The sequence below is a fragment of the Myxine glutinosa genome, chromosome 9 (genome assembly GCF_964187855.1).
Source record: "Myxine glutinosa chromosome 9, kmMyxGlut1.1, whole genome shotgun sequence".
Taxonomy (NCBI): domain Eukaryota; kingdom Metazoa; phylum Chordata; class Myxini; order Myxiniformes; family Myxinidae; genus Myxine; species Myxine glutinosa.
Window position 1 is genome coordinate 88,189,923 of NC_136269.1, and position 24,042 is coordinate 88,213,964.

The 24,042-nt window shown below is 45.9% G+C and overlaps 1 long non-coding RNA gene across 1 annotated transcript in view; it reads right to left on the reverse strand.

The window, feature by feature from the left end:
- The window catches only part of LOC137435240 (uncharacterized), a 59,101-nt gene extending 41,943 nt beyond the window's left edge, over positions 1 to 17,158 (reverse strand). The window contains exons 1-2 of the long non-coding RNA XR_010986022.2: positions 17,056 to 17,158; positions 16,795 to 16,841 (exon numbers count right to left, since the gene is read on the reverse strand). This is a non-coding gene — a long non-coding RNA (uncharacterized LOC137435240). The remainder of the gene's footprint in view (positions 1 to 16,794; positions 16,842 to 17,055) is intronic.
- Positions 17,159 to 24,042: the final 6,884 nt, after the last annotated feature.

Genomic DNA, 24,042 nt, shown 5'->3' on the forward strand with positions numbered 1-24,042 from the left:
AATTAGAGAACTGTGCTTCCATTGGTCTAAAACACAGGCCATTGTTGAAAAGTGGCACCCTATTAAAGCAGTGGTTAACAGGAGCATTAACTTGTTCAGTGACGATGTGATTGACCACTTCAGAAAAATTAAGAAAAGTCGCCAACACCAGGCAACTTTGGAGAGGTGGTTCTCTAAAGAAAGCAAGCCTAGTGAGCCCCAACCCTCTACAAGTGGTGTTAAGAGACAAAGAGAGCAAACACCGTAAGTCAAGTCATCTGATGTTAGCTTGGAAGGTGCCTCACCTTCCAAGCAATAAAACCCTCTCCCTCCTTCCTCCTCTCCAGCCTCCACATGCACCATCAGAACTCTCCACGAAGGTAAATGCAGTTATTTTCATGTTAGTACATTTACTTCTTGTTTTTATTATTATTATTAGTTGATATTTAGGGCATTTACTCATCTTATTTTACCTTGAATCATGTGTATTTGCAGTTAACAGTGTCTTGATAATGGGTTTTTGGGGTCCAGGAACGGATTAATTCACTTTCCATTATTTCTTATGAGGAAAATAGTTTCTAATTCCGAACTTTTCCCAATCCGAACTGCCGCTGGAACGAATTAAATTCGGATTTAGAGGTTCCACTGTATATATATATATATATATATATATATATATATATATATATATATATATATATATATATGTATGTATATCGTTTTTGACCCACCTCTCAATGGTGAAGAATGATGAATACGAAGAGAAATGATGAATTGCGAAAGATGATGGGAATAGAGCCTGTGATTGATGCTGTGAAGAGGAACAGGTTGACATGGTTTGGTCATGTGTTGAGGAAGGATGAAAGTGACTGGTTGAGAAGAGTGATGGAAATAAATGTAGAAGGAAGTAGAAGACGGGGAAGACCGAGAAAGACTTGGCTAAAGATGGTGGAAGAAGAAATGCGGGCAAGGGGGTTAACAAGGAGAGATGCAGAAAATAGGGCAAAATGGAGAAGATTGTCATGGGGACCGCAAGGCTAACCCCCGCTCTAGCAGGGAAAATGGCCTTTAAAATGCATGTTGTGTTGTTGTTGTCTCAATGGTGAAGAATCACTTTAAAAAAAATTTAATCTCGTATCTGGATCTGGATTCTGATCTTCACCAAAAAAGATTCATGCTTGTCGCACACCCAATCTTTCCACCAAGTTTTGTCCGAATCTGTCTATAACTGTAAGATATTGTACGATATATTGGTTATGGTGAAATATCACGTAAAATTATGTGATTCGGATTCAAATCTTCAATGGAATTGACTCAATTCTTCCTACTCACACACCTAACCTGTCCAGCAAGTTTCGTCCGCATTTTCCACAACCTTTAGAGATATCCTGTTAACAGACAAACAAACAGACAGACATCAAGGGGGTGAAAACAACCTCTATCCACCTTAGGTGGTGGAGTTAATCAAGCAAATTGCACAATTAATTGCGCAATATAAACATATCGTCTGATGCACAGTAACCATAAACTGAAGCACAATGAACAGCATAAACACATTGTATAAAGTATACATTAACTGTTGAGAAATGCTTTAAGCACTTGCTTTGTGACCAGCAGTGGTTTGTTTCTGAAGCAACCAGCAGTAGTCCCCATCATGGTGGGGTTGAACGCCTCTGATAGCACGTATCAATTGTGCTGATATCTTGGTGGAACCCCTCACCATGCTCATCGCTCACAGCTCCATGGTTGGCTGGGAAGAAGTCCAAGTGTGAATGAAGAAAATGCAACTTCAGCGACATACGGCAACCCACAGGTTTTAGTGCTGACTCGCAATCTGGATATGTTATGTTGTTTTCCTTTTTCTTTGTGAGACCTGCCACTTTAACCACGCAGCCAGCTGCAGTCACTCAGATGATTCTTCAGCTCCAGCCACACCATTAGGATGGTGAATGGCAATGATGGTCACTTCCATTTAAACCATTGTCTCAATCAAAGTCACAAAAACTGCAATATACACTCAGTGTACAAAACATTAGGTAAAACCATCCTAATATTGAATTGGACCCCGTTTTGCTCTCAGAGCAGCATCAATTCGTCGTGGCATGGACTCCACAAGGTGTGGAAAGCGTTCCCCAGGGATGTTGGCCCATGTCGACTCCAATGCTTCCCACAGTTGCGTCAAGTTGGCTGGTAGTAGATTTCTACTCCGAATAGCTCATTCCAGCTCATCCCACAGATGCTCAATTGGACAGGCCAGTGCAGTAAGCTGAATTCACTGTCATGTTCGTGGAACCATTCCTGGGCAATCCCAGCCTTGTGGCATGGGGCATTGTCCTGCTGAAGAAATCCATTTGCAGATGGATACACTGCTGCCATGAAGGGATGCACCTTGATTGGCAATGAATGATCGTTTTAAGGCCATTTTCCCCGCAAGAGCGGGGGTTAGCCTTGCGGGCCCCATGACAATCATGGTTCCCTGTTTGAGGCAATGTTTTTATGGCCGGATGCCCTTCCTGACGCCAACCCTTGGTCACACTCTTACAATGCGCAGGGATACGGTGTACCTATTCTAAATCTGGGTACACACCGAGATCATTCATCCCAGCAGGCTGGTACCCAATTTGCCGACCTCGGAAGGATGACAGGCGGAGTCAACCCCCCTGGCGTTAGTTCAGCGATTGACCGGGATTCGAACCCAGGATCCTATGATCCCAAGCCGGCACCCTAACCGCTCAGCCAACACCAGGCTTAGCAACATTGGCAATGATGTTCAGATATCCTGTGGCATTCAAACGTTGCTACACTTTTTTCAAGGGGCCCAATGTGCACCATGAAAACACACCCCACACCATCACACCACCAGCCTGCAATGTTGATACACGCCATGATGGATAAATGTACTCATGTGGTTTTCTCCATACCCTTGTCCTCCCATCAGTGTGAAACAGCAGGAACCGGGATTCATCAGGCAAGGGAATGTTTTCCAATCCTCAAATGTCCAGTGTTTTTGTTCCTTAGCCCACTGCAACCGCAGGTTCTTGTTTTTTGCTGAAAGAAGTAGAACTCTGTCCGGCCGTCGGCTGCCATACCTCATTCGTGTCAAGGTACGACAAATTATTCATTCTTTTATGGGTCTTTCAGCACCAATGTTGTACTGGACTGTCAGTTGACTAACTATAGCCCCTCTGTTGCTCTGCACAATTCATGTCAGGGGCCTCTTTTTGCCTCTTTCCTCAATGAGCTGCCTTCGACCACTGGCCTGCCATTGGCTGGGTGTCCTTTGGTTCCTGGACCATTCTTGGTACACACGGGAAACTGTTGAGCGTGACAAAACCCAGCAGGTTTGCAGTTCTTGACACACTCAAACCGTTGCACCTGGAACCTATTACTATACCCTGTACAAAGACACTTAAATCTTTTGTCCTGCCCATTCACCCTCTGAATGGCACACATACACAATCCATGTCTCAATCATCTCAAGGCTTTAAAATCCTTCTTTATCCTGTCTCCTTCCCTTCATCTACGCTGATTGAAGTGGATTTAACAGGTGCAATCAATAAGGGATCATAGCTTTCATCAGGATTCACCGATCAGTCTATTTCATGGAAAGAGCAGGTGTTCCTAATGTTTTGCACATTGAGTGTCTGTATGGTGCGCCCATGTTTTGGCTTGGTCACCCACATTGCAACCCAAGTAGTGCTGGTATGTGACCTTGCGACGATTGGTTATGTTTCTCTGACGGTTACGAGGCATAATATACTAGCCACATATGTAGCAAAAGCAGTCTGCACTGTTCAAATACACTCATCAATTCATATCAATCTGAAGTATAATAATATTAAAATATAATATTACAATATTATTGTAATGGTTTTCTTAAAGACGTCCACAATTTTTGTTTTCACATTATCAAAAAGAAAACTCAAAATACGTGACATTGGATTTGCATTTTTTTCCGTAACTAAAAATCCTTACGTGTTCATTCTGATTTCAGATTCGAAAATTAATCTATGACACATACTCTTACTCGAAGGAGCAAATTTTTCCCAATCTGACTTCAGAACTCAACTTGCTTGAATTACGCCATAACTGGCTGCATTGTGCAGTGCATATCAAAAAAAAGGTAATCCGAATTCAAGGGGTTAATATGCAAAGGTTATTTACTTTGACAATTTACATGTGGTTTACCAATTATGAGGAGATTCTCAGCTTTCCATTGATACCTTCCATGCATCATTGCTATCACACATGACAGCAATGATGGACGGACGGACGGACAACCCGAGAACATAATGTCTCCGGCGACTTTGTCGGTGGAGACATAAAAAACAAACAAGAACGACACTCAGTAGAGAGCACACCTCCGCCAGGCTGAACAGTTTATGTTTTGTATCCCACTGATAGGGCAGACCTGGATTCGGACATGAACCCAAAACTAATTAGCTTGTTCTTGTTACCTAACAAACACATCCACCTAGTTTCGTCATAATCAGTCAGCAACTTTTTTAAACCGTGATATATATTGTCGCGCGACTCCCGGTTAACACCAGAAAGTCGCTGATGGACCGAAACGGATTTAATGGAGGCGATAACCAATACGGATTTTACTATGGCGCACGGGAGGAAGGAGGAAAATGGAAGCTGCGCAAAAAGCTTACCTTATGCGCCGACTGCGGCTTCGATCCTGCAAGGAAATTAATTCAACCGGGCACAGGTTTAAATGCGAAAGGAAAAAAATACAAGGGTTTATTGCAAATAATCCCACTCCACCCTCCAGGTCTTTAATAATCCCACTCCACCCTCCAGGTCTTTAAAACAGCTGTTCACCATCATCTCTTATCTTCCCCCATCCAAAACCTTGATCTTTTCTATCCCCGATAATTTCACACCAATTCCACTTTTTGAAATACCAACTTCTGTCCTGGAAGTCCTTGGTGTCCTTGTGTTTTATACTTCTCCCACTCCCCCCCCGACCCCCTTCCCACGCCTCCTCCCCCCAAGCCCTCTCCCTCCCACACATCTCCCTGCTCTTAAATGTTGTGTGCTCTCAAGTGTTTGTGTGCTTCCCATTCTCTTGTCTTCCGCTCCCCCTTTTTATATATTTTGTTTGTCTGGTTGATTTGTTTGTGAAGTAAATGTCAGCTCTTTCACGAGCCTCGATTCAGTATACAAAAAAAAAAAAAAAAAAAAAAAAAAAATCGGGACAGGGAAAAGCACGCGCCGGTAATAAATATCCTAATCGGGACGTCCCCACACGACAGATTTCAGAAACGAGACGAGGGAATGTGAATTAAGGAAAAGAACACGTCATGTAATTGTGAGATGTGGTGTGAGCTTATCTTGTCTGTCGTCTTGCGTCCCCAAGCTCCGCCGCACACCACGAGGCCCCTCGCTCCAGCACCACAAGGCCTCGCTCCAAGCACCACAGCAACGCAAAGGCCCAAGCCAATGCCCACTCCGTTTGCACACGAGGCCCCAAAGCAGGAAAAGCACCGCGCGTCCAACGCAGGCTAGCGGCTGCAAGCGAGGTCGATCTTCATACACGATCGGCCTGCCACGTCCCAGTCAGCTCTCCCGATGGCTAACGCATGAGAAGCAAGCGAACTCACTTGGGCTATCACTCAACTCAACTCGGGCTGCGCAAGACGAAGAAGAGCAGAGAAAATGTCCAAGCACCAAGAGTGCAAACAAGAGCACGAACTGCGAGAGACTCTCCAGACCAACTCTCTCTAAAATGCTCTCTCTCTCAGCCAAGCGCGTATCCAAGTTTGCTGTTGCTCCAAGCCAAGTGCAACTCCAACTTCGCTCTCTCTCTCCCTCTCTCTAAAAATGTTGTTCGGCGCGCGCTAATATAACCTGGCCGGTGATGTCAGCCTTGGCGCGGTACCAACCAGCGACTTCCACCGAACCTTCCAGCATCGCGCCTCCCGCACTCGTTGGCTGGAGGTTCGCGCCTAGCGTGCTGACCAATCACAGGCCCATAGAGTGGTAATAGCTCGTGCTACTCGATGTTCCTAGGCCGCCAGAGGTGTAGCGACGGCGGCCATGCGGCGATGTCCTCGCCTGGTTTCTTTGCCTGTTCCTTCTGAAGTCATTGTCAGGGAAGGGAATTTAATGTTGCACGAAGGAGATCCTAACTAAGTGTGTAAAGGTGTGCAGTGCCAAAACGGACAAAGGTTTGGCTGACGAGGTGAGACATATAGGGGCTTTATTCTTTAATCCCTAACTCTATTTATCACACGAACATCCTGGCATGCTCACAAGTATACATCTTACCCGACAAAATGCCTACACATGAAACTTATTACAGGTGGATTCCTTACCGCGACAGATGAAGCACATTACCTACACAGATCTATCTGACTCTACATATCACTACCCCATCCGACATAACAATAACAATAACAATAACAATATATATATATATATATATATATATATATATATATATATATATATTGTTGCGGATTCGGGGGTCGGCTCTCCCCTTATCAAGGGGGGGGGGGGTTAATCCCCTTGTCTTTTAAGCTGGCCGTCCCAAGTCCTGGAAGCTACAACGCTCCTCCCGGTCGGTCTTGGGTAGGGTGATTGGTCAATTTGGGTTCCAAATACCTAATTACCAACACCGACCGCGAGCAGGGAAATAACTCCCGCTCGAACCACGGATGAGATGGAAAGTGCCGAGCGGTTAGCAATCCGCGGCCCGAGCCATTAACAAGAACTAAACCCGATTCTGAGCGGTTCCTAATCGTGCCACAGGTACTCAATTGAGAAAAGACTAAAGCGGTCGGATGGAGGGGAAACCAGAGTAAAGGAAGAACAAAGAATGGTTTATTAATTATGTACAAAACCAAAGAGGAAACGAAAGGAATATACAGGAGGAAGAAGAAGCAAAAGGACACAGGGCAATCTTATCTATACTGTCTTAACTTACAACCCCGGACAAACAGACACACTCACACGCGATTGTAGTAGGTAGGGTGGAAGGTCCAGGCAGATGGTCAGGCTCCTCGTCCGGTCCCGACTCGTGCCGTGGTGGTGGTGGAAGCAGGCCGGCAGCGCGCCGCGTGTCGTTGACCATGAGCAGACCTTACAGATATATTGGGGGGACTGGGATGCGGCGTACGTAATATGTAGCTCGTGCCAATGCTCTCTCTCTTCCCGCTCAATGTTCGTATCACAAAGCTCTCTCTGCGCAGTTCGTGCAATCAGCGCCTTTCCTCATAAGTCCGTATCATCGACAGTCCCCTGCGCAGTCCGTAAAAGGGCGTCGTGCTTGCGCTTATATAACGCGCTTTGAGATCAATGCGCGCACTTCGAAACCATGCCCGCCAGTGAGCTCACCTCAGCCCTGGTTGGTTGGCGAGGGCTTACCGGCTCCGCCCTTGATGGCTCGTTGACAGGGCCACACCTCGTTCTCGTGTCCCGCCCCCTTTTTCCTCGAGCTTGACCGTGTGTTCAATGGCGTTTGGGGCGAGCGCTAAGGCGTTGGTGAAGGTTCAATGCAGCTAACGCTGCTAGCCAAACCACATGACAATTTGGAGAGAGACAAGCCCCGACTGTAGGGGCGCATAATGGCATAGCTTGGAGAGAGAGACTGCAAAATGAGCGAATGGGGCCTATCTTATTTGATTAATGCAACGCATATTCAACTATTGGGAACACAGCCTTATCTGACACATAATAAGGAAATAAATAAAGTTCCTATGGTGGCCTACGTGTTGCATATGGACTAACTAAGGGTGCAACCTTTAACCTTTTAAATGATGGAATATCATTTACAAGTATTTACAAAGTGAGGGTTTCTCAAAACCGCAACACTGCACCCTCCTTTCCTCCAGGCCCGGCCCGGGCCGAAACAACTTTAACTTAGTGTGACACTTAGGTGTGGTTCCCCTCTACTTTTAACCTCACCATAAGTGCGACAGTTTTCATACTAAATATGTCCTGCCTGCTGCGTTGCATTCTATCTAACTGACTCATGCCCACAGACTAACCGAATTGTGGAATTATTTTGAAACTACACATTTAAGCCGGTGGGGAGCATTATTTACAGTACACTAGTTATTTACAAACTGTCACCCAGGACCTGTCTTTTGTGGGAAACAAGAAAAAGATGTTTTGAGAAGAGGAAAATCACTGCCATGCACTGCAACGATGCACCATACCATATGCACCCATAAAAAAAAATGCACCAAAAGCACCACAAATGAAAATGCACAGAAAAGCACCATCAAGAAAAGGCACAAAACACATATCAACAAATAATAAATGGTGTCTTCTTTCTTCTCTGCTCTGCTAGGCCGCTGGTTCTGGTTGATCTTCATCTTGATGTTATTTATTAAAAGGGCACAAACCGCATCCGCTTTTTATTATTGATTTGGCCAGCAGGGCCAACTCCGTTGGTCCACTGCATGGCATCGATGCCACTCAAAACAGTGGTCCGCAACCAGATACCGCTGGCCACAGTGGCCGGTCCCAGCAGAGATGCCAGGCCACAGAACGTGTGGTCCATAAGGTGGTGCTAGCGTGGTCCATAAGTGGCCAGGCCACAGACGTGTGGTCCATATGGTGCATCAGTGCAGGCCGGAGGCAGCGAAGGTGCGGGCACACAACTGCGGCCACCTGCGCACTCCGCCCGGGCCCAAAAAAACAAGTCCATGAGTGGGGGAAGGAGGACAAGCAAATCAGCGGGGCAAGGGCGCAAGGGTACACATTAATACAAGGTAATGCAACATGAAGGGCGCTGGAGAGCGAGCGGAGAAAGCTCGTCCCTAGCGTTCATCCCACCCCATGTCACCTACTCTACACTTTCCCCTCCCCCGTATTTACACAATTTACAAATTCGTCGCTATGTCTCGTCCCCCATATCTCCCCTAATGCCAAATTCATTCCCAATCCCTCCCAAGAAGGAAGGGATGGAATTTCAAACAATGTCACACTCCGTCATGATGCGTCTTACACTCCAAATATTTGCCAAAACCTGGTGTGGAGTACTGTCACCTCGGTAAGTGGATGTGGATGGTGCGAAGAGATTTTCTCCGAACTACCTTCTAAATGACATTAACACTTTTAACTACCCGGGGTCTCCCCCTGCAAAACCATTGGCCATCATTACACCATGTGGTTCTAAAAACAAATTCCCATTGCACATACTGTGGTGCTCACCAATTTTGGGTCTCACTCCCCCGATTCTACTCCCTGTGCCCTCGCACAATTTCGGGGCTGGGTCGTGTGGCTCACCAGCACCTGCTGCTCACCTCACCTGCACACCTCCGCCACTGAAGTTGCCATCCGAGCTTAACTAGCTCCTCACCCTAACCTACCTGGGGAAGGCCCTCCCTGGCACTTACCCCCTCAATGCCCTCTATGGCACTGGGATACCCGGGTCCGTCATCCGGATCCTCGGGCCCCGCTGAACTCTAACTCTGAACTCTAACCTGTCTCCCAGAGCCTACCTGCGGCCTCACCTGGCCGACAGACTACCAGCGGCAGAGTGCCAATTTAATCATTCTTACTAACAGGCCACACACCCAGCCAATCCACTTCACTCATGCACCAATCCAAGCAGTACTCTGCTACTCTCACACCACAGATGTCAATATCCTACCACAATTTACCTATTCCCTCTACCTACTTTTAAACTACCCTCCCTGCGTATTCGTGAAGGGGTCCATCCTTCCCCCATCCACTCCTTCGCACCATACACTCCACTCCACGTATTCCACACTTCCACTCCACACCATTCATTCCATACCATTTATTCCACTTTTACACACACACACATCTCTCTCGAGCATTGCCTCACTTCATCACCCCCACCACAAAGAACTTCCATACGCAATGCCTCATTTCTGCCAAAACGTCAAGCTCATACACACTGCATCGTTTAATCTACCTGGTTTTCCCTCTAACTTAGTGCTTCCCTGTCATCCCTTATATACACAAAGAATTAAGTTAAGCACCCCTACACAACGAATTAAGGTAAGCACCCCCTAATATATATTCTTTGTGCATATGTATACATTGGCATATATTCTAAGGTATGTGAGATCAAATAATGATTGGTATGACATTAGCAATTATCCATTGATGAAATGCAGATGAGTGCACTCGTAGGGTTGAGTTGGGTTGAGTAGTGATCCGATCACGTGGGTCCTACACACGTTATTGACGCAAAGATCGCTAGAGGTCTTCTCAGAACAATGACTGTACGTTAGAAAACATAAACGTCATCCACACTGTCCGTGATGGACCTATAGCTCCATACTTAAATTGAGGTGAAAATATGCCTAAAATTCCCAAAAAATTTCACCTTAAATTATTCAGAATAAAATAATGAAAACGGCATGATTGTTATGTTTTTATGTGACCATAATATCACTTCTCCAGAAAATATAGCAATATCATGGGTATATTACACTGTTTTGACGACAACAAACTTGTAATGTGCGAGGTTGTAAAAAAACGGGGGGGGGTGCTTAACTTAATTCTTTGTGTATACTACGCACATCCCTCGTCATTATCAACCAACTACTCTACTCTACGTCCCCACTACCTGTACAATGTCACTACTTAAATCTAAAGTCACCTTTGGTCATGTCTAGATCCCTAACCATTATCCAAGCCCTCCCTGGCTAGTTTGCACCGTCACCCCATAATCTATTGCTCATGTGCCCAAACGATGTGAGGTGAATGGTAAAACTACCATTTGCCATTACTATCGCCATTACTACTACTACTCCGCCCACTATCTTGAGCCTCTCGTGCGGGAATGCATTGTCATTACAGCTCGGCTTCGCAAAGCCGGCTATTCGTGCGTATGGTCAGTCTCCTGTATGTTGGGTCCGTCAGGCATCGATTCTGGGGAGGAGGCATACTCGGTCCGAGATTCCAAGGTCCATCTCGGTGCGGACCCTTGTGGTCTCGGCCCGATGACCCAACCTCACCTGGTCGGAACACCGCCCCCACTAGGGGGCGCAAGTCCGACCTGCCCCTTCTCCCCCGGAATCGCGCCGTTCGCCTGAACGATGCGGCACCGACCATACAGAGCGGAGCCCGGCCCGAATCGTGCATGGCGCTCCATGCAGAAGCGCCGCCGCTACGATCCTCGCCGGCCCTCGCAGCACACAAAGCGCACCACCCCCCGAGCGCTCGCGTCGGCTGTACGTCGGCCTAACCGCTGCCCCGGTCAACGTCGATGCTCCCCTCGCATGCTCACACCACACGTTCCGTTCTTTACTCACAAAACCCGGCGCTCCAACGCCTCTCGTACACCCCATACATTCCCTGCACTCTATCACCACTCTCTCTCTCTCCGTGCACACTCTTCTCTCGCACACTCTGTTACACACCACTCCTCTGTTGCACACCTCTCCCCCATTATGTACTCCGTAACACTCCCGGGTGTGCACTCTTGCATCCACCCACTCAGCGCACACCTACCCACGGGTTTGCAATCCCTCGTCGTGCACCCAATTACACACTCCGGTGTGCTCTCACGCACACGCTCCACAACCAACTCACACTCCGTGTCGCACTCCGTACACTCGGTTTCACACATACACTACGTATCACATGCCGTTCCACACTCCATTCCACACTCGTGCTCCGGCGCACTCTTCTTCCTCACACGCGCGCCATTTTCTCTCACACCACGCACAAGGGACCGTCCACGAACGCCCGGGTGCTGTCTGGATCCCAAGCGCACGGAAATTCTTTTTGCGCTAAACACTTTCCTGCAAAATCTTTTAGCACCATATACAGCCTGACTTACCTTGGCGCTTCCTCTTCTTCGCTCCTGCACCACCTACAAACTTTCATTGAGGTTAAGCACGGCATCATGATGTGGATGCAGACTTTGCACATTTTCACTCTCTTCCTTCTGTGAGTGCTTTTCTAAGTCCGTCTCTTCCACCCCAATTTCCACTATTGGTTCGATTTCTCTTCCTAGCCCAACGACCGCCGGCGCGCTTAAAAAAATTTCTTTTAATTCTGCGGCCGTTGGCTTTCCCATACCCCGGGTCGCGATTTCTACACCCGTCCACGTGACTGTGCTTTGCTCCAACTCACTCAACCTGCGCTCCTCTAGCCGCGTTACCTCGTTGCGTACAATTGCGACATCCTCGCCTGCCCCGCGGTTAACCTCCCTCTCAAATTATTTTGCCTCAAACGTGGCTTTGTCCATCGCCAACCCCTCATTTATTTCTTTCATCTGGCCACCCACGTCCTCCAATTGGCCCCCCAATTTGCTCTCTAGCCCCCCAATTTGGTTGCCCAATTGCTCACTATTGGCCCTCATTTCTCCCAATTTACCTTCTAACCCCCCAATTTGACCACCCAATTCATTTCTCAAACCCCCAACTTGGCTTCCCAATTGCTCACCCTGAGCTTTCATCTCATCTTTTTGGGAGTCTATTTTTGCCATCAACTGAATTAAATACAATTCAATGTTGCACCTGGGTCGCACAGCGGCCTCAGCTGCCGTGACCGCGTGCGAGGCGCCGCCATTTTGTGCGCCTGCAACCCCCGCTACCGCACCTTCTTCAATCCCCTCTTCCATTACTCCCACTTCCTCCCTGGGGTCCTGGGTTTTCTCTAACCCCTCTTCATCTACCCCCTCATCTTCCCCCACCGGCATCCGATCGCCTTGACTATCCATGGCACGATTTTAATTTGGTTTTTACTAACAATTTCGGCCGCTCGTAATTTTTGACCAAATTTTTCAGATATATTAGAATTTTGTTCGGGTCCAATCCCACTCCTGACACCAATTGTTGCGGATTCGGGGGTCGGCTCTCCCCTTATCAAGGGGGGGTTAATCCCCTTGTCTTTTAAGCTGGCCGTCCCGAGTCCTGGAAGCTACAACGCTCCTCCCGGTCGGTCTTGGGTAGGGTGATTGGTCAATTCGGGTCCCAAATACCTAATTACCAACACCGACCGTGAGCAGGGAAATAACTCCCGCTCGAACCACGGATAAGATGGAAAATGCCGAGCGGTTAGCAATCCACGGCCCGAGCCATTAACAAGAACTAAACCCGATTCTGAGCGGTTCCTAATCGTGCCACAGGTACTCAATTGGGAAAAGACTAAAGCGGTCGGATGAAGAGGAAACCAGAGTAAAGGAAGAACAAAGAATGGTTTATTAATTATGTACAAAACCAAAGAGGAAACGAAAGGAATATACAGGAGGAAGAAGAAGCAAAAGGACACAGGGCAATCTTATCTATACAGTCTTAACTTGCAACCCCGGACAAACAGACACACTCACATGGGATTGTAGTGGGTAGGGTGGAAGGTCCAGGCAGATGGTCAGGCTCCTCGTCCGGTCCCGACTCATGCCGTGGTGGTGGTGGAAGCAGGCCGGCAGCGCGCCGCGTGTCGTTGACCACGAGCGGACCTTACAGATATATCGGGGGGACTGGGATGCGGCATACGTAATATGTAGCTCGTGCCAACGCTCTCTCTCCCACTCAGTGTTCGTATCACAAAGCTCTCCCACTGCGCAGTTCGTGCAATCAGCGCTTTTCCCCACAAGTCCGTATCATCGACGGTCCCCTGCGCAGTCCGTAAAAGGGCGTCACGCTTGCGCTTATATAACGCGCTTTGAGATCAATGCGCGCACTTCGAAACCATGCCCGCCAGTGAGCTCACCTCAGCCCTGGTTGGTTGGCGAGGGCTTATCGGCTCCGCCCTTGATGGCTCATTGACAGGGCCACACCTCGTTCTCGTGTCCCGCCCCCTTTTTCCTCGAGCATGACCACGTGTTCAATGGCGTTTGGGGCAAGTGCTAAGGCGTCGGTGAAGGCTCAATGCAGCGAACGCTGCTAACCAAACCACGTGACCATTTGGAGAGAGACCAGCCCTGGCAGTAGGGGCGCATAATGGCGTAGCTTGGAGAGAGAGACTGCAAAATGAGCGAATGGGGCCTATCTAATTTGATTAATGCAACGCAGATTCAACTATTGGGAACACAGCCTTATCTGACACATAATAAGGAAATAACTAAAGTTCCTATGGTGGCCTATGTGTTGCATATGGACGAACTAAGGGTGCAACCTTTAACCTTTTAAATGATGAAATATTATTTACAAGTATTTACAAGGTGAGGGGTTCTCAAAACCGCAACAATATATATATATATATTGTTGCGGATTCGGTTCCCACTCCTGACACCAATTGTTGCGGATTCTGGGGTCGGCGCTCCCCTTATCAAGGGGGGGTATTCCCCTTGTCTTTTAAGTTGGCTGTCCCCCAATCCTGGAAGCTATGAAGCTCCTTCCGGTCGGAATTAGCTAGGGTGATTGGTCAATGAAGTCCCAAATACCTACTTACTAACCCGACCGTAAAGCAGGGAAATAACTCCCACTCGAACCACGGATAAGATGGAAATTGCAGAGCGGTTAGCAATCCGCGGCCTAAGCCATTAACAAAGACTAAACCGATCCTGAGCGGTTTCCAAATCGTGCCACAGGTACTCAATCGAAAGAAAGGATAGTCAGGTTCACTATGTCAATAAATTATATTTCGTTCAAAATCATGGTAGATTTGCAAACCTATACATTTTTGGAAAGGTTATAGCATAAGGAAACTAAAAATCAATGTTTACATTTGGAGAGATAACTGTATGGCGGCCATTTTGGATTTTCAAAATGGCCACTGTAAAATACATATTTTGTTCTATTTCTGCCTCTCATTACCCTAAAAACTTTTAAAAATATACTAAACCTATATTTTCAGGGACAAGGAATCCAATGAAAGTATCAAATTAGTGCTATGGGGAATGGTAAGACACGAATCAAAGGTTTTGAATTGCAAAATACTGTCTTTATATTCGCGATAAGTTGCATAATCAAATACATGTTATCATTTTGTACAGGCAGTTAATAACATAAAAATGTGTCACAATAATTCATATCACCAAACATACACAGGCAGTCAGCAAAATCATATATACACATGCAGTCAGTATAACTTCACATCTACACAGGCAGTCAATGACAAAATATACACAGGCAGTCAATGGCATCAAACATACACGATTACAGAATATGCCATTTAGAGTTCGTCATCACTGTCCTGTGTGTCGTATCCGACAATATAGTCCACATTGTTTTCACAGTCCGTTCCACACAAGCAAAGGTCGGTCAAATTGATTGGCAAATCGAATTGGTCGAATGGTCGATCAAATCGAATTCGATGAATCGAATCGAATCGATCGAATTGGTCGAATGGTCGAATGGTCGATCGAAGCGATTGGTCGAATGGTCGAATGGTCGAATTGGTCGAATGGAATTGGTTGATTGGTCGAATTGGTCGAATTGGTCGAATCGAATTGGTCGGAATTGGCAAATGTAAACATCGATTTTCAGATTTTCCATGTAATAACGTTTCCAAAAATGTATAGGTTTGCTAATCTACCATGATTTTGAACGAAAAAACATAGTGAAGCTGACTAGGATGGAGGCGATCGGTTTAGGGAAAAACCAAGAAAGAACAAGGTACATGTATTAACAAACCAAAGAGGAAACGAAAGGAATATACAGGAGGAAGAAGAAGCAGAAGGACACAGGGCAATCTTATCTAAACAGTCTTAACTTATTACGACCCCAGGACAAACAGACACACTCACACGGAATTGTAGTGGGTAGGGTGGAAGGTCCAGGCAGATGGTCAGGCTGCTCACCCGGTCCGGACTCGTGCCGTGGTGGTGATGGAAGCGGGCCGGCAGCACGCCGCGTGTCGTTGAACACGAGCGGACCTTACAGATATATCGGGGGACTGGGATGCGGCGTACATAATATGTAGCTCGTGCCAACGCTCTCTCTCTCTCCCGAACAATGTTCGTATCACAAAGCTCTCTCTCGGGGCAGTCCATGCAATCAGCGCCTTTCCTCACAATAAGCAGTCCGTGGCGCAGTTTTCATCAGAATGTGCTCGCTGGCCAGACCTCCGCGCAGTCCGTAAAAGGGCGTCGCGCTTGCGCTTATATAACACGCTTTGAGATTAATGCGCACACTTCGAAACCACGCCCGTCAGTGAGCTCACCTCAGCCCTGGTTGGTTGGCGAGGGCTCACCGGCTCCGCCCTTGACGGCGAGTTGACAGGGCCATGCCTCGTTCTTGTGTCCCGCCCCCTTTTTCCTCGGGCTTGACCGCGTGTTCAATGGCATTTGGGACGAGCGCTAGGGCGTTGACGAGGGCTCAATGCAGCGAATGCTGCTGGCAAGCAGAGGCGCGTAATATAATTGGGAGGGACAAGCCCCGACTGTAGGGGCGCATACTGGCGTAGCTTGGAGAGAGAAAGCGGCTGCAAAAATGAACGGAATGGGGCCTATCTTATTTGATTAATGCAACGCAGATTCAACTATTGGGAACACAGCCTTATCTGACACATAATAAGGAAATAACTAAAGTTCCTATGGTGGCCTACGTGTTGCATATGGACTAACTAAGGGTGCGACCTTTAACCTTTTAAATGATGGAATATTATTTACAAGTATTTACAAAGTGAGAGGTTCTCAAAACCACAACAATATATATCGTTTTTGACCCATCCCTCAATGGTGAAGAATCACTGAAAATTTTTTTTTATCTCGTATCTGGATCTGGATTCTGATGTTCACCGAAAAACGATCAGATTCATGCTTGTCATACACCCAACCTTTCCACCAAGTTTTGTCCGAATCTGTCTATAACTGTAAGATATTGTACTATATATTGGTTATGGTGAAATATCACATAAAATTATGTGATCCGGATCCGGATTCAAATCTTCAATGGAATTGACTCAATTCTTCCTGGTCACACAACTAACCTGTCCAGCAAGTTTCGTCCGCATTTTCCAAAACCTTTTGAGATATCCTGTTAACAGACAAACAAACAGACAGACATGAAGGGGTGAAAACAACCTCTATCCACCTTAGGTGGTGGAGTTAATCAAGCAAATTGCACAATTAATTGCGCAATATAAACATATCGTCTGATGCACAGTAACCATAAACTGAAGCACAATGAACAGCATAAACACATTGTATAAAGTATACATTAACTGTTGAGAAATGCTTTAAGCACTTGCTTTGTGACCAGCAGTGGTTTGTTTCTGAAGCAACCAGCAGTAGTCCCCATCATGGTGGGGTTGAAACGCCTCTGATAGCACATATCAATTGTGCTGATATATTGGTGGAACCCCTCACCATGCTCATCGCTCAAAGCTCCATGGTTGGCTGGGAAGAAGTCCAAGTGTGAATGAAGAAAATGCAACTTCAGCGACATACGGCAACCCACAGGTTTTAGTGCTGACTCGCAATCTGGATATGTTATGTTGTTTTCCTTTTTCTTTGTGAGACCTGCCACTTTAACCATGCAGCCAGCTGCAGTCACTCAGATGATTCTTCAGCTCCAGCCACACCATTAGGATGGTGAATGGCAATGACGGTCACTTCCATTTAAACCATTGTGTCAATCAAAGTCACAAAAACTGCAACATACACTCAGTGCACAAAACATTAGGAAAACCATCCCAATATTGAATTGGACCCCGTTTTGCTCTAAGAGCAGCATCAATTCGTCGAGGCATGGACTCCACAAGGTGTGGAAAGCGTTCCCCAGGGAAGTTGGCCCATGTCGACTCCAATGCTTCCCACAGTTGCATCAGGTTGGCTGGTAGTGGATTTCTACTCCGAATAGCTCATTCCATCTCATCCCACAGATGCTCAATTGGACAGGCCACTGCAGTCAGCTGAATTCACTGTCATGTTCGTGGAACCATTCCTGGACAATCCCAGCCTTGTGGCATGGGGCATTGGGGCATTGTCCTGCTGAAGAAATCCATTTGCAGATGGATACATTGCTGCCATAAAGGGATGCACTTTGATTGGCAATGATGTTGAGATATCCTGTGGCATTCAAACATTGCTACACTTTTTCAAGGGGCCCAATGTCTACCATGAAAACACACCCCACACCATCACACCAGCAGCCTGCAATGTTGATACACGCCATGATGGATAAATGTACTCATGTGCTTTTCTCCATACCCTAGTCTTCCCATCAGTGTGAAACAGCAGGAACCGGGATTCATCAGACCAGGGAATGTTTTCCAATCCTCAAATGTCCAGTGTTTTTGTACCTTAGCCCACTGCAACCACAGGTTCTTGTTTTTGCTGAAAGAAGTTGAACTCTGTCTGGTCATCGGCTGACATACCTCATTCGTGTCAAGGTACGACGAGTTGTTCATTCTTTTATGGGTCTTTCGGCACCAATGTTGTACTGGACTGTCAGTTGACTAACTATAGCCCATCTATTGCTCTGCACAATTCGTGTCAGAGGCCTCTTTTTGCCTCTTTCCTCAATGAGCTGCCTTCGACCACTGGCCTGCCATTGGCTGGATGTCCTTTGGTTCCTGGACCATTCTTGGTACACATGGGAAACTGTTGAGCATGACAAAACCCAGCAGGTTTGCAGTTCTTGACACAATCAAACCGTTGCACCTGCACCTATTACTATACCCTGTACAAAGACACTTAAATCTTTTGTCCTGCCCATTCACTCTCTGAATGGCACACATACACAATCCATGTCTCAATCATCTCAAGGCTTAAAAATCCTTCTTTAACCTGTCTCCTTCCCTTCATCTACACTGATTGAAGTGTATTTAACAGGTGCAATCAATAAGGGATCATAGCTTTCAACAGGATTCACCGATCAGTCTATTTCATGGAAAGAGCTGGTGTTCCTAATGTTTTGCACAATGAGTGTCTGTATGGTGCGCCCATGTTTTGGCTTGGTCACCCACATTGCAACCCAAGTAGTGCTGGTATGTGACCTTGTGACGATTGGTTATGTTTCTCTGTCGGTTACGAGGCATATACTTGCCACATACTGTATGTAGCAAAAGCAGTCTGCACTGTTCAAATACACTCATCAATTCATATCAATCTGAAGTATAATAATATTAAAATATAATATTACAATATTATTATAATGGTTTTCTTAAAGACGTCCACAATTTTTGTTTTCACATTATCAAAAACAAAACTCAAAATACGTGACATTGGATTTGCATTTTTTTCCATAACTAAAAATCCTTACGTGTTCATTCTGATTTCAGATTCGAAAATTAATCTAAGACACATACTCTTACTCGAAGTAGCAAATTTCTCCCAATCTGACTTCAGAACTCAACTTGCTTGAATTACGCCATAACTGGCTGCATTATACAGTGCATATCAAAAAAAAGGTAATCCGAATTCAAGGGGTTAATATGCAAAGGTTATTTACTTTGACAATTTACATGTGGTTTACTAATTAAGAGGAGATCCTCAGCTTTCCATTGATACCTTCCATGCATCAGTGCTGTCACACATGACCGAGTACATGTTCATTGAAAATGACAAGTTCAAATCGCATTTTTACAAGTTTGGCTAATCGATGCAAGTCAGGATAATTGGTGCAAAATGAAAGTCAGATGTGACCTTTTCTCAGGAATGATTGGCCTTTATGCACCCACACCTTCAACATGTCCACCTCCCCTCTCAACGCAAAGCTCACACCCCTGAACCTGGAGGCTCACAGCCTGGAGCATGCCCTGACTGCTCGTCTCACCATAGCCGGGTCATTGCGCAAAGCATCTACTTCATGTCGAATATGGCCCTGCAATTCGTCAAGATCATGGGGAGGAGTTACGAACACCTTGTCTTTAAATGTCCCCAAAGGAAATAATCACATGGTGTGAGGTCAGGTGATCTTGGCGGCCATTCCACTGCATGGTTGAGGGTGATGACTCGGTCTCCAAAGAGTTCCCTCAGTCGATCTCGGACAGCGATAGGACGATGTGCTGGGGTGCTGTCCTGGGCCCACCAGAGATATCTGAAGACACCACGAACCTGTTGCTCAAAGTTCTCCTCCAGCTGCGGTAAAACTTCATCAATGATCATCTGCAGATACCTGTTACCATTGACATTCCTTTGAAAGAAAAATGGTCTGATCACCTGACCACTTCCACAAAGTCCCATCCAAACAGTCCACTTTTGTCGATTCATGTTGGTGTCAAAATTAAATTCCGGGGGTTGTCCTGTCGGTGCATATTCAAGAACATTATGGGTATTGACCTTGCCGTCCATGGCGAAAGCAGCTTCGTCGCCGATAACGAGATACCGCAGGAAATTGACATCTGCTTCACAACGTGCTATCAACCATCTGGCAAGCACCAGCCTCCTGACAAAATCCCCTGGCGTAAGTTGATGCCGGATGTGAATCCGATATGGATGTTGGTGGAGGTCCAGTCTTGTGATTCGGTTGAATGTTGCCAAAGGCAATCCCGTCCCATTTTGTCTTGCGCTGGTATCCCTGGGATGCTCCAAAACTTGCTGCCTTACTGCTGCAATGTTCATTTCCAATCGCCCAGTGCGCCTCCTACCAGAATTCCCCTTGTTGCGTTTGAGGCTATTGCCATGATCTTGATATTTTCTAACATTCGCCCAGATGGTTTTGGCTGCTGGAGGCTCCCGTTCTGGGAAACTTTCCCTGAACGCATCACGAGTTCGCTCCAAACTTCCAGTTTGGTGAAAGGTTGTAACAACAAAGGTCCGCTGTTCAGTCATAAGTTGAACCATCTTTTCAATGACTCAGGCTGTCTCTAAACCCATACACTGTCGGCCCATCTTAAATACCCATCTTAAACAAAGGATGACACAACCGACGATAACCAAACCAGCTTAACAATTTTACATAATCAACTTGGCAGTCGACAAGTAATGCGTCCATTTCAAACTGTCTTGCACCGATTAGCCAAACTTGTAAAAATGCGATTTGAACTTGTCATTTTCAATGAACATGTACTCGGTCATGTGTGACAGCAATGATGCATGAAAGGCATCAATGGAAAGCTGAGGATCTCCTCATAATTGGTAAACCACATGTAAATTGTCAAACTAAATAACCTTTGCATATTAACCCCTTGAATTCGGATTTCCTTTTTTTTGATACGCACTGTATACCTCCTCCATTAGCTAGCCCACAATATATTCGACAAGCCACTACCGTAAGTCACATGATTATTGTATGGGCATTGACAACTCAAGGGTGGACCGCCATGTTGTTTGTTTCTTTCCCTTCACTGCTAAGCTCTGGAATTGTTTACCTTCTCATGTCTTTCCTAACAGTTATAAGTTATAAGTTATAACCTTTCCCTTTTCAAAAGGCAGGTTTTTGAGTTCCTCAAAAACTCTTAAATTATTTTCCTCCTCTTCACTTCTCCATTTCTTCAGTTCTATTTTTTGTTTTGTTCAAGGCCTGGCCTCGATGAGGATGATACAGTCCGTGACTGGAGCCTTTAACGTAATAAAGAAATAAATAATGTGGTGAAAATTATTTTTATATCACAGACAGCAGACTAATACAGTGACTTAAAACAAATCATCTCCTCCATCACCTCCTCCTCCTCCTCCATCTCCTCCTCCTCCATCTCCTCCTCTTCCTCCATCATCTCCCCCTCCGCCTCCTCCTCCATCATCTCCACCTCCTCCTCCTCCATCATCTCCTCCTCCTCCATCATCTCCTCCATCATCTCCTCCTTCATCTCCTCCATCGCCTCCTCCATTATCTCCTCCATCATCTCCTCCATCTCCTCCATCTACTCCTCCTCCTCCATCATCTCCTCCATCATCTCCTCCATCATCTCCTCCTCCTCCTCCATCATCATCTCCGCCATCATCTCCACCTCCTCCTCCTCCATCATCTCCTCCATTTCCTCTTCCTCCTCCTACTACTACTACTGTCAGGATAATTTTGCCGATAGCAAACTCACTTTTGAGCTGTCTCTCTGAGGTTCAAATGTTGACCCAGCTTTAAAGTATCACCCTGATGTTTTGCATGAAGGGCAATGCATCAATGCAGGGCAACACATGTAAGAAAGGATGTTAAGCCAGAGGACCCGTCTGCCCGCATTGGTCGTTGGTGGACATTAAAGATCCAACAACATCTTTTTTGAAGAGTAAACAAGTTATTGCCCGCACAATGAACACATTTCAAATGCCTGACTAAAGCTGCAGGCTGCACCTGGCCTAGTCTTCTCGGATATCCCTGGACACCAGGTTATCTATCTCAGAGTGTCGTTGTTATCTGGGCTGATACACTAGAAATAAATTGACACACCCTTGAGTTGTTAACATGTCCCGTGTAAGCGGCATTCTTCGGCAACAAAGGGCAACCATGATGATGATGACGGCTACTCCTTCTTTGCTGATCCAAATTCCACCTACTTCTGGAGTTGGCCAAGAGGGAAGTTTTTCCCCCGTGTTTCACAGACCAGTTGGCCAGGCCACCGTAGGATCTTTAATGCCCACCAACTAATGCTCGCAGATGGGATACCTAGTTTAGCATCAATCTGAGGGACGACCCACTTTGTGGTGCAACGCCATGCCCAACAAGAACCAATCCGAGTTTGTTGTCGGGTGGAGAATCAAACGCAGACAAGACACCTCAAATGTAAGCGCGTGACCCTCACCACATCCCGTTGGATTGCACTTCAAAAACACCTTTTCCTATTCACCTCTAAATTCAGACTTATTCACTTGGGTTGGGAATACATGGAGTTCCTGTGCTCCCCGTTGGCATTAACTCCAATCTCTCTTCCACTTAAAATGCAACTCGTTTAGCATCCCTGCCTTTTGCAACCATCACTGAGGATAACACGGTGCGTCATTCAAATGAGGCATTGCACATCTCTTTGCTTCTTGTACACCATTCATGTAACGTTGTACCATGAAATTAACAAGCTGCCTGATGAGACTTCCATTTTCCTTCCATTTTGCTTTGCTAATAAAGCTTTAAAGGAAAAGATTTGTGGCCAACATTAATGCTTAAAATGCAGTCCTGTGCAGTTAGTTCCTTTAAGGAGTTGCTGGTTTTGTTCATCTAAAGAGAGATCTCTTTCCTATTGCTGAAGCAATTTCACCAAGCAGGAACCTCATTGTTTAAAGACAATTTATGACAGACAGTTGGTGATTTATATCAACTTAATACTTCCAATGTTTCCGCATGAAGTGCACATCTTCCAAAAACGAAAGTTGCAATAACATCTCGAGGAACTTGGCAGAAATGGTATTTGAAACACACACCATCATACCATATATATAATTCGAGAGGTGTATATTTGTTTATTTGTTTGTTTGTTTGTGAGTTTGTTTGTGCATGTGTTTATTTGCGTTCTGCGTTCTGCGTTCGCACTGGCTGGGGGTGGGGGTATGTACACATCCAGGTGTAGCTGCTGCATGTGGATGTGTATGTGCCCCTGCTGGCCCACCTTAGCTGACCGTATCGAGGTTGAAGGGCCGAAACGGGATGATGCTGAGGACCTCGACTGAGGACCCGGTCAGTGCGGCACACTTGTGACCAGGTGTGTTTTGAACTTATCTATATACATATATCTGTGCAGTGTCTGTCTTGTCTTGTCTTGTCACTGAACTACTTTCTCAAACTTTTGTGAAATCGTACCAAACTTCTGGTATGCACCTATCAGTAGTGTAATAATGTTGCTTCTGGGACACCTCCGTTTAACATGGGAAATCCCTATCTAATGTCATTTACCCCCTTGTCTTTTTCAAAAATCATAAACACCTCTATTTCTCCCACCCTCATCTTTATGAACCTTTTGTCTGTAGTACCTATCCTTAATGTTGTTCATTAGACCACTCAAACACTACAAATATTTGTTTTCTCTTATAGACCTATCATCCTTCTTCTACATATCATCTGGCAGATTAATCTTTGACCCACTCAAACATTGACCCATTCACTTCCATATTAATTCTTTCCCTCCCTCATTGCCCCTAAACACCTATATTTCTCTCACCCTGTTCTTTACGAACCTTCTAACCTTTTGACATGTTATCCTTATTCATTAGACCACTTAAACACCTGTGATCCTTCTGACCTCATGAACCTTTTAACCTTTTACTCTTAATATCATCTGGTGAATATAACCCACTCAAACAACGACCCTACAAATATTTGTTTATGCGTGGGAAATAATTTAATTCTCCTACAACTCTCTTCACCATCT